A 13,920-nucleotide genomic window follows, 5' to 3' on the forward strand; every position below is an offset into this window, starting at 1 on the left:
GTAAATCTTATGCCGACCTGAAGAGAAAAGAAATAGAATACGTGGTTGGCGACAAAGTGTTCCTCAAGGTGTCACCATGGAAGAAAGTGTTGAGGTTTGGAAGAAAAGGTAAGTTGAGCCCTAGGTTCATTGGCCCATATGAAGTCATTGAACGTGTGGGTCCAGTGGCCTATAGGCTAGCTTTACCACCAGAGCTGGACAAGATTCACAATGTGTTCCACGTGTCCATGCTCAGAAGATACCGCTCAGACCTTCACATGTCATCTCCAGAGAAGAAATTGAAATACAGTCGGATTTGACATACGAAGAAGAACCTCTACGGATCTTGGCTCGGGAAGTGAGAGAGTTGAGAAACAAGCAAATTCCATTGGTGAAAGTGCTTTGGAGGCACCACAACACCGAGGAGGCAACTTGGGAAAGTGAAGAGTCGATGAGGCAATAGTTCCCTCAACTGTTTGCATCAGGTAAATTTCGAGGACGAAATTTAAATTAGAGGGGAAGAGTTGTAACACCCTCCCGGTAACCACTCCGTATATTCTACTGTTCCGGTGACCGATGTCGGTCCGGACAGCTAGAATGTCCGAAAAAATATTTAAACTAAAGTCAGGAACCATAATTAACTCAAATATTAATAAGAAAAATTTAGTAAAAATTTTAGAAATAAAATACAACCAAGTTAAACGAGCCGGTGCCCAAGCGATGGGTAACCGGAGGGAAGTTGCGGTTCTCGCAACGAGGAGCCCTAGACCCGGGGGAAAAATTATAAAATAATTTTTGGGACTCCAAAGAAGGGTAATTGAGGTTCCCTTGGCATTAGAATGCCAAGAAAATACCTAGAAAAATTTTTCAATCGGTACAGCCAATTTTGACCCGTTAAGCCAAACGGAGGGCATTTTGGTCATTTCGCCTTCAGAGGTGAATTTTGGCCGACTTGTCCAGTTAAGTAAATAATTATTATGACTCAAAATATGAATAAATATTGCTAAAAATTAAATTGAAATGTGGTAGAAAAGAAAAGAAAAGAAAAATGAAATAAAAAGCAAATTATGACAAATTATGATGTCATTTAAAAATTTCCTCCAATCACAATAAAATAACCAATTAGTTAACCAATAAAAGAGACTAAAAATGGGCTAAAGGAATTAAAAACCAGCTGCTCTTCTTCTGTAACACCCCCGTTTGCATAGCCTGGTATATTTCACTGTTCCGGTGACCGGTGTCAGTCCGGACAATTATTGGGATTAGAGCCATACCTAAGACAATTTGAGAAGCCATAAACACAAATAATTAGTAATGTTTAATTAGTTAACTATAAATAAGAAAAACAGAACATAAGAGGTTAAACGAGCCGAGAGTCACAGCGATGAGTGACCTCCTCGGGAACGACTGCGAAGTCGTTTTAAACTCAAATTTCGAACCGTAAAAAGTGACGCTGCGGTCCTTAGGACCCTCATGAACACAGTGGAAAAGAGAAAACCATGAAAAAGAACTGTTAAGCCAGTTAAATAATTAGGTCAGGGAGCCGGAAGAAATATTGGATTATTTGCAAACGGGATGAGCCGCGAGGGCAATTTGGTCAATTGACCCGAGGCGACTCTGACCTAATCACAAATAAAATCGGAGAAAAGAAAATTTCAGAATCGAGAATTAAATTAAAGAAATAATAGAAAAAAAATAAATAAATAGAAAAAAAAAGGAAAGAGGTTGGAAAAGTCAAAAGTTATGACATCATGCATGATGTCATAACTAAATTAATAAATTGAATTAATTAATTTGGATTTAGTGGTCTTTCATAAGCAAAAACGTGTAAAAGGAAAGAAAAACAAAAATCACTTCTTCTTCTTCTTCATTTGCCGCCTCCTTCCCTCTCCCAAATCTCTCTCACCTTAAATCACCATTAAAGCTCATTTTGAGCTTGAAGAACCCTAAATCCCAACCTAGAAATTTTATTTACCAACCTTAAACCTTGTTGATTTCACTTGAAAGGAAGTTTGAGCAAGAAAGAAAGAAAGAAAGAAGAATAAAAGATAGGGTTTTGAAGCTTTAACAAAAGGTTAGTATGTTAAATTGTTACTTTTCCATTCAAATGCATGTTTAGGTAATTAAGTGAGCTAATAACTTGATTTAAATGAAACAAATATGGGGAAAGAATTAAATTGAAATTTTGGGCAGCTTGAGAGGAGTGTGGTTTGCATGAATATGATGCAATTGAGTGAGTTTAGAAGCTTTACTTAGTGAAATGATTAACATTAAAATTATTAGAAGTAGTTAAATGCAAGAGTTAGTGAGATTAAGGTTTCAATGCTAGGGTTTATGGACCAAAATTTGGAGAAATGCATAAATGGCATGTTTAACCTATTGTGACATGAAATAATGATCAATTAGGACCAAATAAATTGTATGGGAATGGTGGAAAATTTAGCTAAATTCGTAGGTCAATGGTCATGCTGCTGGCAGCATGACCAAACCCACTTTGAAGGACCCAAACTCAAATTTTACAAGTCCAATTGATATGCCACCAATTGGAGATGAAAATAGACATAAAAGAGCACAATTTTCATTAAGGAACCATGACCAAAAACTGACCAAAACTTGGTGAAACAATTGACCAAAGTGAATTGATTGCAGGCTGCCCTGCACCAAAACTGACCAAATGAACAGTAACTGTTCATTTGGTCATAACTCGAGCTAGGTAGGTCAAATTGACCTGAAATTTTACCAACAATTAGATATGATATAGAACTAAAACTTTCATGAAGAGCACCAACCCAAATTAGGCCATTAACTCATTCAAATCATTGAGCAAAGTTAAAATTACTGTACTGAAACTCTGCAGAATTTTCAGTTGAGCAGCAAGGTTTGGATGGCTATAACTCCCTCTAGAAAACTCGGATTTAGGCGATTCTTGAACCGATGGAAACCTAAGACATAGTACAACATTTCATATGAAGAAAGTGAGACCAGATTATGAACTTAACTTGATCAAATTATTGACCAAAGTTGGACAAAAAATCTGACAGCACCTAAATTGCAGTATGAACAGTGCACGTGAACAGTAAACTTATTTTGGCCATAACTTGAGCTACAAAACTCCGATTGAGGTGATCCAAAAATGAGAATACACTTAAGACAATAAGGAACATTTTCTATGAAGGAAGTTTTGTCAAATTCCAACAGTAGATCGACCAATGGAATAGTGCAACTTCGGGGAACCAAAACCGAAAATTGGAAATTTTGCCAAAATGACCTAAGTTTTGAGAAAATGACCAAAACCAACAAGTTTAATGACCAAAATGTGGTATGTGGGTGAAGTTGGAGTTCCCATACCTATTAAGCCTTAGAAAGTCAACTAATTGACTTAAATAGTGCAGTGAATAGTAACCCGAAACACAAAATTTCGAGAACGTCGAATTTAACACGTTAGAGCTAGGTAAATGTGAAGCTAAGTTTATTTTGGATTTATTTTAAGTTCTAGTACTGAAACATTGTAAAATTTCATGTTTCAGTGGAAAAGAATACCGGGACAGAACCCGAGGGGTCGAGTCAAGGCCAATAGGCGACTCGTCTGAGGTTTGTGCACAATAAACCCTATTTAAGCATTTTACTCTTGAAAAATTGATTTAGCATGCATTATGAACATATGAACTTTTGTGTTGCCACCTTGTGATCAAATTGTAACTTTGGAAATTGATTTGATTTTTGTATGCAATATTTGAATGAAATGTTTGAAATGGATTTTATGTTCACACTTAGCATAACAGTATCATATTTCCTCCTCCATTTATGGGGTTGAGATCGTTTATTTTCCTCCCTCTCTGGCTTGCCAGTTGAGGTTGTAGATCGGATGAGTACTCATTAGCTAGCTAGCCACCTCCCTCATTGGTTTCGATTAATGGGGTTGAGATTGCTTTGTCGTGGTGTACAACACGGCATTGATCGGAAATTTTGTGTCATGGCTTAAGTTGTGTACGACTTTGGCAACACTGTGTTTATGTAATTGTTTGACTAAACTGTTGTTTAATATATTATTTGACAAAATGAGTTGTTATGAGCTTTGATATTTGTGAAATGTGATTGTGAAGTTTTCAAATTATGTTTCTTCAATAAATGATTTATGTATCACATTTTAAATCTTTATTGTGCACCACTGAGTATGTTTATACTCAGCGATAGTTTAATTTACTGTCGCAGATAAGAGCAAGGAAAAAGCAGCAGAGTGAGCTGCTACTGAGTTGAAGATCACATCAAGCTTTTGTACGGGTATTGTTTTATACCCTTATGGTTATTTTGATGTAAATACTGTAATGTCATAAGTATCAATGTAAATTGAGCAGTTGTAAATAAATTGTAATAATATTATTTTGGGTTTGTTTCTGTAAATTTAATATTTGTAAACATAAATTTTCTACTTTATGTTTTGTAAATGAAGATATTAAATACTTGGAGATGAGAAATCTTGATTTGTATTGTGAAATTATTTGAAGTGCCTTGATTGAGTTGATTTGAGAATTATTGGTGGTTGGGAGTTGTGAAATATTTTTGGAAGTGCTTTTTACAGGTATTCGAAGAACGGTTTTCTCAAAATACAGAGGAAACTCTGTCAAAATTTTTATAAAATTTGCGGAAAACTAAAATGGCCAAAAATATTAATTAGTTTTAATTTCAACTAAATGTTTTAAATATTTATTAGAAACGCTCACCACTTGTCATAAATAAGAAAATTGTTTTAAAATCCCTGGTAGGGTACTTAATGAGTTATCGGTAGGTGAAGTTCGGTAGTTCATTAGGTATTCTACGGGATCATGTTATGCCTTACAGAGGGGTAAGGTGTGACATGTTTTAGTGGTATCAGAGCATGGTTTTTGAATAAATTTTGACTGTGTATGAACATTTTATTGATAAGTACAACTGCTCAAGAGTCTTTAATTGATACATATGACATATTTACATCATGAATATGCACTAACGGAGGTCAACCTCCTTGTGTTTGATCTCAGGAAGTAGAAAATTGTGAAAAACGGAATGGAAGGAGGAGATCATTCCGAAGAACAATCTATTGAGGCTGAGGTTCAAGGGGAAGCCCCAGCACTCCAGAATGTGAGTGGGTCAGCCACTCCGGCTCCTGCTCCAACACCGCAGTTTCCTGCTCAATTTATGCAGCAGATGGTGCCTTCTTTCAACAAATGGAGGGTAATGTGCCACCCAAGCTCAAATGCGATTACCGCGGCACAACCACCCTCGGCTCGGCAATATGAAAACGATGAAATTTGGGGCCACGAGTTTAAAGGCCTTTGTGGATCCACCGGAAGCGAGCAGTGGTTGGAAAGAATGGAGCAGGTTTTAGAAAGGCTGCGATGTCTGCAGAAGAAATGAAGTTTGAGTATTCTGTCTCCTTATTACATGGGGATGCCTATGAATGGTGGAAGACCATCCCCCACAGCCTGGTGGAGCCACCTGTGTTAACCTGGTCAGACTTCTTGAGGGAGTTCCGACAGAAATGGGTTCCCGATGCATATGTGGACATGAAGTTGCAAGAATTCTTGAGTTTGAAACAAGGGAACCGAATAGCGAGAATATGAGAGAGATTTTTCAAGACTAAGCCACTATCTTTGGAAGCTTAGTCTCCACCCCCAGAGACAGATGCAAGAGGTTTGAGGCTGGGCTAAGACAGAGTCTGAGAATGCAAGTTGTGGGATTCAAACATCAGAATTTTGCCGAATTGATCTCACAGGCCCTAGAATTAGAAAGGAAAGAATTAGAAGGGGCAGTGAAGAAGGGTTCACAAGAGAAAGAGAAAACTGAAAAGATTACTGAACAAACAGCTGGAAGTGGTTCTGGGAAGAGGAAACAGTTTGGGGGATCTAGCTCCCGTAGAGGCAGAGGCAGATTTTCTGGCCAAAGACCACCCCGGTCTAGTCAACAGACCCAGCAGGCACCCCGAGGATCTCTATCGGTCAGGCAGTGTGAAACGTGTGGTAGAACACATGGTGGGGTTTGTTTCAAGGCTACTGGTGCATGTTTTAACTGTGGAGGAAGCGGACATTTCGCTAAGGATTGCACTAGTCCACGCGATGCAGGTCTTTCACTACATCGAAGGATCGGCTCAAGTCTCTGCACCCAGGTCACGATCACCGCTAGAGGCAGAGGCGGTAGGGTCTGGTAACACCCACGGAAGTCGAGCACTGTTAACTAGCGGCATCGATGGCGCACCAGTTAGAGTATATACCATGCGTCAAAGGGAAGAGGCTGAAACATCAGATGTTGTAGCTGGTAATTTCTCCATCCTTGACAAAGATGTGCATGTGTTATTTGATCCTGGCTCCACACATTCGTATGTTAGTGCTAGTATGATGTGTTCTACTGCTATTCAGTGTGTACCAATGGACTATGATGTGCTAGTAACTAGTCCATTAGGCCAGGAGGTCAGGGTAAATAGGCTATATAGAGATTGTCCTTTGGTGATCCAAGGACATATTTTCCTATCAGACTTAATTGAAATGCCCTTCAGAGATTATGACATTATCTTGGGCATGGATTGGTTAGCCAGGCATCACGCCATGATTGACTGTAGACTGAAGACAGTCACTTTTGATCTCCCTCAGTATGGTGATGTAGTAATACATGGGGAGAGACAGTTATTGCCTTCAAACATCATTTCAGCTGCACTGGCCAGAAAAATGATTAGAAAAGGGTGTGAGGCGTACTTGGCACATGTGATAGACACCCAAGTGGGGAGTCCAGCATTGGAGGACATTCCTACTGTATGTGACTTTCCGGATGTATTTCCTGAAGAATTGCCAGGATTACCTCCAGAAAGAGAAGTGCAGTTTGAAATTGATGTTATGCCTGGTGTGGACCCAATCTCCATAACGCCATACAGAATGGCACCAGCAGAACTAAAAGAATTGAAAGTGCAGTTGCAAGAGCTGCTTGATAAGGGCTTCATCCGCCCTAGTGTGTCACCTTGGGGAGCGCCAGTGTTATTTGTTAAGAAGAAGGATGGCACTCTCCGGTTATGCATTGACTATCGGCAGTTGAATAAGGTGACAATAAAGAACAGATACCCATTGCCCCGTATTGATGATTTATTTGATCAGTTGAAGTGCGGTGTATTCTCCAAAATTGACCTGAGATCAGGTTATTATCAGCTGAAAGTACAAGAGCAGAGTATTTCTAAAACTGCCTTTAGAACCCGCTATGGCCATTATGAATTTCTAGTCATGCCATTCGGGTTAACCAATGCTCCGGCTGCTTTTATGGATCTGATGAACACTATTTTCAGACCATACCTCGACCAGTTTGTTGTGGTATTTATCGATGATATATTAGTCTATTCGAGGAATGCAGAAGAGCATGATAGACATCTGCGGATTGTACTGCAAACTTTGAGGGAGAAACAGCTATATGCCAAATTGTCGAAGTGTGAATTCTGGCTGAAGGAGATATCCTTTTTGGGGCATGTAGTGTCAGAAGAGGGCATTAAGGTAGATCCTAGCAAGATTGAAGCTGTCCTTAATTGGAAGCCACCCAGAAATGTCACAGAGATTCGCAGTTTTCTGGGGTTAGCTGGATACTACCGTCGATTTGTGAAGGGATTCTCCATGTTGGCATCTCCATTGACCAAGCTACTTAGAAAAGATGTGAAATTTCAGTGGACGGATAAATGCCAGCAAAGTTTTGATGAATTAAAAAGATGTTTGACAGAGGCTCCAGTCCTAACTTTACCTACTCCGGGTAAAGAGTACACAGTTTATAGCGATGCTTCTCACAATGGGTTAGGTTGTGTGTTGATGCAAGATCGAAATGTTATTGCCTATGCATCACGCCAGCTAAAACCGCATGAGAGGAATTATCCAACACATGACTTGGAGCTTGCAGCTATTGTGTTTGCTCTTAAGATCTGGAGACATTATTTGTATGGGGAGAAGTGTTACATTTACACAGATCATAAGAGTTTGAAGTATTTGGGCACCCAGAAAGAGTTGAATTTGAGATAGAGGAGATGGTTAGAATTGATAAAAGACTATGATTGTCTGATAGACTATCAGCCAGGGAAAGCTAATGTTGTAGCTGACGCCTTAAGTCGCAAGACTATGGCAAGTCTACAGGTTACTCCTTTGTCTTTGATACATGAGGTGAGATCCTTACATGCCAATTTAGAGATTAATGATGAGGGGCAGACAGCAGTTGCATGGCATGTACAGCCAGTGTTGATTGATCAGATCAGAATGGCTGCTCAGAATGATGAAAGGTATCAGAAGCTGTTGGAAGAAGTTCGGCAGGGCAAGAAACCAGAGTTCTCAATCAGAGATGATGGTTTACTGCTACACCAAGGCAGAATGTGTGTTCCTAATGATGTTGATTTGAGGCAGATCATTTTGAAGGAAGCACATGAGTCTCCTTTTGCCATGCACCCTGGTGGTACAAAAATGTATAGAGGGCTAAAGGAGCATTACTGGTGGATGGGTATGAAGAGAGATGTGGCAGAGTTTGTGTCCAAATGCCTAACTTGTCAGCAAGTAAAGGCAGAGCATCAAGTACCCACTGGGTTGTTACATCCACTACCAGTGCCGGAATGGAAATGGGAAAGAATAACAATGGATTTTGTGATGGGACTTCCGAGGACACAGAAGAGTCATGATGCAGTTTGGGTCATTGTTGACAGACTAACCAAGTCTGCTCAATTTCCTGCGATCGAATGGACTACAGTTTGGACAGATTGGCCAGGTTGTACATCGATGAGATTGTGAGATTGCATGGAGTGCCAGTATCTATCGTATCAGACAGAGATCCTAGGTTCACTTCTAGATTCTGGGGTAGTCTTCAGAGAGCCCTAGGAACTAGATTGAACTTCAGTACTGCATTCCATCCACAGACAGATGGCCAGTCTGAGAGGGTAATTCAGATCTTGGAGGATATGCTACGGGCTTGTGTGATTGAGTTTGAGGGCAGTTGGGATACACACTTGCCTTTGATTGAGTTTGCTTACAACAACAGCTACCAATCAAGCATTGGGATGCCTCCATATGAAGCTTTGTATGGCAGAAAATGTAGAACCCCGTTGTGTTGGGATGACGTGGGTGAAAGAAAGATGATCGGACCCGAAATTGTTCAACAGACTGAAGAGAAAATCAAGGTGATCAGAGATCGACTTAAAGCTGCATCAGACCGTCAAAAGTCCTATGTTGATTTGAAAAGAAGGGATATTGAGTATGCAGTGGGTGAGAAAGTTTTCCTCAAGGTTTCTCCTTGGAAGAGAATTATGAGATTCGGTAGAAAGGGGAACCGAGTACTCGTTCATTGGGCCATATGAGGTTCTGGAGAGTGGGTCCTTTGGCTTATCGTTTGGCACTACCTCCAGAGTTGGAGAAGATACATAATGTCTTCCATGTGTCTATGTTGAGGAGGTATCGATCAGACCCATCTCATGTACTACCAGTAGAGGAAATTGAAGTGAATCCAGACCTCACATATGAAGAAGAACCCATAGAGATTCTGGCATATGAGGTGAAGCAGCTACGGAACAAGTAGATACCGTTGGTGAAAGTGCTGTGGAACCATCATTCGGGCCAGGAGGCTACTTGGGAACGAGAGGAGGACATGAGGAGACAGCACCTGGCTATTCGGACATTGATACCAGGTAAAATTTTGAGACGAAATTTATTTAAGGGGGGGAGAATTGTAACACCCCCGTTTGCATAGCCTGGTATATTTCACTGTTCTGGTGACCGGTGTCAGTCCGGACAATTATTGGGATTAGAGCCATACCTAAGACAATTTGAGAAGCCATAAACACAAATAATTAGTAATGTTTAATTAGTTAACTATAAATAAGAAAAACAGAACATAAGAGGTTAAACGAGCCGAGAGTCACGGCGATGAGTGACCTCCTGAACGAGCAGCTGAAGTCGTTTTAAACTCAAATTTCGAACCGTAAAAGTGACTTGCGGTCCTTAGGACCCTCATGAACACGATGGAAAGAAAACCACGAAAAGAAGCGTTAAGCCAGTCAAATAATTAGGTCAGGGAGCCGGAAGAAATATTGGATTATTTGCAAACCGGGATGAACCGGAGAGGTGCAATTTGGTCAATTGACCCAGAGTGACTCTGACCTAATCACAAATAAAATCGGAGAAAAGAAAATTTCAGAATCGAGAATTAAATTAAAGAAATAATCCAAAAAAAAATAAATAAATCCCACAAAAAAAGGCACAGAGGTTGGAAAAGTCAAAAGTTATGACATCATGCATGATGTCATAACTAAATTAATAAATTGAATTAATTAATTTGGATTTAGTGGTCTTTCATAAGCAAAAACGTGTAAAAGGAAAGAAAAACAAAAATCACTTCTTCTTCTTCTTCATTTGCCGCCTCCTTCCCTCTCCCAAATCTCTCTCACCTTAAATCACCATTAAAGCTCATTTTGAGCTTGAAGAACCCTAAATCCCAACCTAGAAATTTTATTTACCAACCTTAAACCTTGTTGATTTCACTTGAAAGGAAGTTTGAGCAAGAAAGAAAGAAAGAAAGAAGAATAAAAGATAGGGTTTTGAAGCTTTAACAAAGTTTAGTATGTTAAATTGTTACTTTTCCATTCAAATGCATGTTTAGGTAATTAAGTGAGCTAATAACTTGATTTAAATGAAACAAATATGGGGAAAGAATTAAATTGAAATTTTGGGCAGCTTGAGAGGAGTGTGGTTTGCATGAATATGATGCAATTGAGTGAGTTTAGAAGCTTTACTTAGTGAAATGATTAACATTAAAATTATTAGAAGTAGTTAAATGCAAGAGTTAGTGAGATTAAGGTTTCAATGCTAGGGTTTATGGACCAAAATTTGGAGAAATGCATAAATGGCATGTTTAACCTATTGTGACATGAAATAATGATCAATTAGGACCAAATAAATTGTATGGGAATGGTGGAAAATTTAGCTAAATTCGTAGGTCAATGGTCATGCTGCTGGCAGCATGACCAAACCACTGAAGGACCAAAACTCAAATTTTACAAGTCCAATTGATATGCCACCAATTGGAGATGAAAATAGACATAAAAGAGCACAATTTTCATTAAGGAACCATGATCAAAAACTGACCAAAACTTGGTGAAACAATTGACCAAAGTGAATTGATTGCAGGCTGCCCTGCACCAAAACTGACTAAATGAACAGTAACTGTTCATTTGGTCATAACTCGAGCTAGGTAGGTCAAATTGACCTGAAATATTACCAGCAATTAGATATGATATAGACCTAAAACTTTCATGAAGAACACCAACCCAAATTAGGCCATTAACTCATTCAAATCATTGAGCAAAGTTAAAATTACTGTACTGAAACTCTGCAGAATTTTCAGTTGAGCAGCAAGGTTTGGATGGCTATAACTCCCTCTAGAAAACTCGGATTTAGGCGATTCTTGAACCGATGGAAACCTAAGACATAGTACAACATTTCATATGAAGAAAGTGAGACCAGATTATGAACTTAACTTGATCAAATGATTGACCAAATTTGGACAAAAAATCTAACAGCACCTAAATTGCAGTATGAACAGTGCACGTGAATAGTAAACTTATTTTGGCCATAACTTGAGCTACAAAACTCCGATTGAGGTGATCCAAAAATGAGAATATACTTAAGACAATAAGGAACATTTTCTATGAAGGAAGTTTTGTCAAATTCCAACAGTACATCGACCAGTGGAATAGTGCAACTTCGGGGAACCAAAACCGAAAATTGGCAATTTTGCCAAAATGACCTAAGTTTTGAGAAAATGACCAAAACCAACAAGTTTAATGACCAAAATGTGGTATGTGGGTGAAGTTGGAGTTTCCATACCTATTAAGCCTTAGAAAGTCAACTAATTGACTTAAATAGTGCAGTGAATAGTAACCCGAAACACAAAATTTCGAGAACGTCGAATTTAACACGTTAGAGCTAGGTAAATGTGAAGCTAAGTTTATTTTGGATTTATTTTAAGTTCTAGTACTGAAACATTGTAAAATTTCATGTTTCAGTGGAAAAGAATACCGGGACAGAACCCGAGGGGTCGAGTCAAGGCCAATAGGCGACTCGTCTGAGGTTTGTGCACAATAAACCCTATTTAAGCATTTTACTCTTGAAAAATTGATTTAGCATGCATTATGAACATATGAACTTTTGTGTTGCCACCTTGTGATCAAATTGTAACTTTGGAAATTGATTTGATTTTTGTATGCAATATTTGAATGAAATGTTTGAAATGGATTTTATGTTCACACTTAGCATGACAGTATCACATTTCCTCCTCCATTTATGGGGTTGAGATCGTTTATTTTCCTCCCTCTCTGGCTTGCCAGTTGGGGTTGTAGATCGTATGAGTACTCATTAGCTAGCTAGCCACCTCCCTCATTGGTTTCGATTAATGGGGTTGAGATTGCTTTGTCGTGGTGTACAACACGGCATTGATCGGAAATTTTGTGTCATGGCTTAAGTTGTGTACGACTTTGGCAACACTGTGTTTATGTAATTATTTGACTAAACTGTTGTTTAATATATTATTTGACAAAATGAGTTGTTATGAGCTTTGATATTTGTGAAATGTTATTGTGAAGTTTTCAAATTATGTTTCTTCAATAAATGATTTATGTATCACATTTTAAATCTTTATTGTGCACCACTTAGTATGTTTATACTCAGCGATAGTTTAATTTACTGTCGCAGATAAGAGCAAGGAAAAAGCAGTGAGTGGTACATCGAGTTGAAGATCACATCAAGCTTTTATGCGGGTATTGTTTTATACCCTTATGGTTATTTTGATGTAAATACTGTAATGTCATAAGTATCAATGTAAATTGAGCAGTTGTAAATAAATTGTAATAATATTATTTTGGGTTTGTTTCTGTAAATTTAATATTTGTAAACATAAATTTTCTACTTTATGTTTTGTAAATGAAGATATTAAATACTTGGAGATGAGAAATCTTGATTTGTATTGTGAAATTATTTGAAGTGCCTTGATTGAGTTGATTTGAGAATTATTGGTGGTTGGGAGTTGTGAAATATTTTTGGAAGTGCTTTTTACAGGTATTCGAAGAACGGTTTTCTCAAAATACAGAGGAAACTCTGTCAAAATTTTTATAAAATTTGCGGAAAACTAAAATGGCCAAAAATATTAATTAGTTTTAATTTCAACTAAATGTTTTAAATATTTATTAGAAACGCTCACCACTTGTCATAAATAAGAAAATTGTTTTAAAATCCCTGGTAGGGTACTTAATGAGTTATCGGTAGGTGAAGTTCGGTAGTTCATTAGGTATTCTACGGGATCATGTTATGCCTTACAGAGGGGTAAGGTGTGACATCTTCTCCTTCTTCTCCACCAAAACGTGAACCCTTTCCTTCCAGCCTCCATTGGAGCTCAACCAAGCAAGCTTGATTTCCTACCTTGTCTCACCATAAAATCCTAACCTAGCTTCACTAAAACTTGCCCTAGCACCTTGCTTAAGCCTTTGGCAGCCAAGAAAAGCCAAGAAAGTGAAGGAATTGCTTGGGAAAATTCTGCCCAAACAAGGTTAGTGCATATATACATCTAAAGCTTTTTAAATTCTATGTTAGAGACTTGGAATAAGTAGGAATTTGTGACTAAAATGAATGAAATCTATGTCTATCCATGCCCTAGGTTTCAGCAGCCCTATTGAATAAAAAGGAATGAGTGTTTTGATGGACTTAAAGTGGACTAGAGATCAAGATTAAACCATGTATGCATGTGATTATGGAATGAGATAGTTAATTAAAGCATGTTGTAAAAAATTCATATGGAAATTAGGGTTTGGAAAGTTGAAAGTGTGACTTGGCTTAGGAAATTGTTAGGGCACATTGTAATGGTCAATTAGTGACCATTTTAGATGTGTTGACCATAAATGGGACAGAAAAATGAGAT

At 38.4% G+C, this 13,920-nt stretch overlaps 1 long non-coding RNA gene across 1 annotated transcript; it reads left to right on the plus strand.

The window, feature by feature from the left end:
* Positions 1 to 1,875: 1,875 nt before the first annotated feature.
* Positions 1,876 to 4,360, plus strand: LOC131182520 (uncharacterized). Its single transcript, XR_009150801.1, has 3 exons — positions 1,876 to 2,053; positions 3,507 to 3,570; positions 4,192 to 4,360. It is a non-coding gene; the product is annotated as an uncharacterized LOC131182520 (long non-coding RNA).
* Positions 4,361 to 13,920: the final 9,560 nt, after the last annotated feature.

Source organism: Hevea brasiliensis, chromosome 8, assembly GCF_030052815.1.
Source record: "Hevea brasiliensis isolate MT/VB/25A 57/8 chromosome 8, ASM3005281v1, whole genome shotgun sequence".
Classification (NCBI taxonomy): Eukaryota; Viridiplantae; Streptophyta; class Magnoliopsida; order Malpighiales; family Euphorbiaceae; genus Hevea; species Hevea brasiliensis.